Source organism: Oncorhynchus tshawytscha, unplaced genomic scaffold, assembly GCF_018296145.1.
Source record: "Oncorhynchus tshawytscha isolate Ot180627B unplaced genomic scaffold, Otsh_v2.0 Un_contig_7283_pilon_pilon, whole genome shotgun sequence".
Classification (NCBI taxonomy): Eukaryota; Metazoa; Chordata; class Actinopteri; order Salmoniformes; family Salmonidae; genus Oncorhynchus; species Oncorhynchus tshawytscha.
The window spans coordinates 46,534-50,000 of record NW_024609685.1 but is presented as its reverse complement, the minus strand read 5'-3'; the positions used below and the strand labels follow the sequence as shown (position 1 = coordinate 50,000).

Genomic DNA, 3,467 nt, shown 5'->3' with positions numbered 1-3,467 from the left:
ATGGAGATCAGTAGTGAGTACCAAAACAACATGGTAGATCAGTATTGTGTACCAAAACAACATGGAGATCAGTAGTGAGTACCAAAACAACATGGTAGATCAGTAGTGTGTACCAAAACAACATGGAGATCAGTAGTGAGTACCAAAACAACATGGAGATCAGTAGTGAGTACCAAAACAACATGGAGATCAGTAGTGAGTACCAAAACAACATGGAGATCAGCAGTGTGTACCAAAACAACATGGAGATCTGTAGTGAGTACTAAAACAACATGGAGATCAGTAGTGAGTACCAAAACAACATGGAGATCAGTAGTGAGTACCAAAACAACATGGAGATCAGTAGTGAGTACCAAAACAACATGGTAGATCAGTAGTGTGTACCAAAACAACATGGAGATCAGTAGTGAGTACCAAAACAACATGGAGATCAGTAGTGAGTACCAAAACAACATAGTATATCAGTAGTGAGTACCAAAACAACATGGAGATCAGTAGTGAGTACCAAAACAACATGGTAGATCAGTAGTGTGTACCAAAACAACATGGAGATCAGTAGTGAGTACCAAAACAACATGGAGATCAGTAGTGAGTACCAAAACAACATGGAGATCAGTAGTGTGTACCAAAACAACATGGAGATCTGTAGTGAGTACTAAAACAACATGGAGATCAGTAGTGAGTACCAAAACAACATGGAGATCAGTAGTGAGTACCAAAACAACATGGAGATCAGCAGTGTGTACCAAAACAACATGGAGATCTGTAGTGAGTACTAAAACAACATGGAGATCAGTAGTGAGTACTAAAACAACATGGAGATCAGTAGTGAGTATCAAAACAACATGGAGATCAGTAGTGAGTACCAAAACAACATGGAGATCAGTAGTGAGTACCAAAACAACATTGGAGATCAGTTGTGAGTACCAAAACAACATGGAGATCAGTAGTGAGTACCAAAACAACATGGAGATCAGTAGTGAGTACCAAAACAACATGGAGATCAGTAGTGAGTACCAAAACAACATGGAGATCAGTAGTGAGTACCAAAACAACATGGAGATCAGTAGTGAGTACCAAAACAACATGGAGATCAGTAGTGAGTACCAAAACAACATGGAGATCAGTAGTGAGTACCAAAACAACATGGAGATCAGTAGTGAGTACCAAAACAACATGGAGATCAGTAGTGAGTACCAAAACAACATGGAGATCAGTAGTGTGTACCAAAACAACATGTTGTGAGTACCAAAACAACATGGAGATCAGTAGTGAGTACCAAAACAACATGGAGATCAGTAGTGAGTACCAAAACAACATGGAGATCAGTAGTGAGTACCAAAACAACATGGAGATCAGTAGTGTGTACCAAAACAACATGGAGATCTGTAGTGAGTACCAAAACAACATGGTAGATCAGTAGTACCATGTCCATTGGAGACCCTCTTCCCAACATGGAGATCAGTTTTGTTTTTCCCAAAACAACATGGAGTTGAGTTGTGGCTGTGAAAACAACATGAGATCCTGTGAGTACCAAAACAACATGGAGATCTTCATCATCTTCATCCTCCAAAACCATGGATATCATCCTGGAGTACCCAACATGGAGATCATGTTGCCCAAAACAACATGGAGATCAGTAATGAGTACCAAAACAACATGGAGGATGGGAGGAGTAGAGTAAAACAACATGGAGATCAGTAGTGTGTACCAAAACAACATGGGATGGGCATGGAGGAAAACAACAAGGGACAGTAGTACCATGTCCATTGGGATGGGCATTTCCGGAGGAAGAGGGGACAGGAGAGAGGGATGGGCTGGAGCTGACATCCTGTCGGGACACACTCCTCCTCTTCATCATCTTCATCCTCCAGAAGATCATCCTGGGACTCCCAAACAGATGTTGCCCGGCATGGAGGAAGAGAGGGAGAGAGATGGGATGGGCATGGAGGAAGAGAGGGGGAGCACAGACAGAGGGATGGGCATGGAGGAAGAGAGGGACAGAGAGAGGGATGGGCATGGAGGAAGAGAGGGACAGAGAGAGGGATGGGCATGGAGGAAGAGAGGGACAGACAGAGGGATGGGCATGGAGGAAGAGAGGGACAGACAGAGGGATGGGCATGGAGGAAGAGAGGGACAGACAGAGGGATGGGCATGGAGGAAGAGAGGGACAGACAGAGGGATGGGCATGGAGGAAGAGAGGGACAGACAGAGGGATGGGCATGGAGGAAGAGAGGGACAGAGAGAGGGATGGGCATGGAGGAAGAGAGGGACAGACAGAGGGATGGGCATGGAGGAAGAGAGGGACAGACAGAGGGATGGGCATGGAGGAAGAGAGGGGACAGACAGAGGGATGGGCATGGAGGAAGAGAGGGACAGAGAGAGGGATGGGCATGGAGGAAGAGAGGGACAGAGAGAGGGATGGGCATGGAGGAAGAGAGGGACAGAGAGAGGGATGGGCATGGAGGAAGAGAGGGACAGAGAGAGGGAAACAGACGCCTTTAGAAAGGAGTCTGCAGCACACAACTGAGCCGATATTACCACTAGCAACAAGAACATAGCACATAGCAACAAGAACATAGCACATAGCAACAAGAACATAGCACATAGCAACTAGCCATAGCAACAAGAACATTCATTTATTGCAACTCAAACACATTTTGTCGTAGAGATAGGCCCTTGTTGGCATGGAAAATGCCAGATGTACTTCAATCTTCCTCTGACCAGGAAATCAGCTGTCATTTTCTGTTTATTTTCCAATTCTACACGCTGAATCAGCATCGTTGGTCGACACCCAGCAGGTGATCACATGGCCACACCGACACAGTGTGTTTAGTGCTTTACTCATCTCCATCCATACTACCCACCTCCCTCCTCATCTCCATCCATATTACCCACCTCCCTCCTCATCTCCATCCATACTACCCACCTCCCTCCTCATCTCCATCCATATTACCCACCTCCCTCCTCATCTCCATCTATAATACCCACCTCCCTCCTCATCTCCATCCATACTACCCACCTCCCTCCTCATCTCCATCCATACTACCCACCTCCCTCCTCATCTCCATCCATACTACCCACCTCCCTCCTCATCTCCATCCATACTACCCACCTCCCTCCTCATCTCCATCCATACTACCCACCTCCCTCCTCATCTCCATCCATACTACCCACCTCCCTCCTCATCTCCATCTATACTACCCACCTCCCTCCTCATCTCCATCCATATTACCCACCTCCCTCCTCATCTCCATCCATAATACCCACCTCCCTCCTCATCTCCATCCATACTACCCACCTCCCTCCTCATCTCCATCCATACTACCCACCTCCCTCCTCATCTCCATCCATACTACCCACCTCCCTCCTCATCTCCATCCATACTACCCACCTCCCTCCTCATCTCCATCCATACTACCCACCTCCCTCCTCATCTCCATCTATACTACCCACCTCCCTCCTCA

At 46.6% G+C, this 3,467-nt stretch overlaps 1 protein-coding gene across 1 annotated transcript in view; it reads right to left on the bottom strand.

Annotated features, from left to right (window-relative positions):
- LOC112238131 (protein Jumonji-like) overlaps positions 1–1,457 on the bottom strand; it is a 38,412-nt gene extending 36,955 nt beyond the window's left edge. The window contains exon 1 of the mRNA XM_042316933.1: positions 1,427–1,457. The gene's annotated coding sequence lies outside the window, so the exon portion shown is untranslated. The remainder of the gene's footprint in view (positions 1–1,426) is intronic.
- Positions 1,458–3,467: the final 2,010 nt, after the last annotated feature.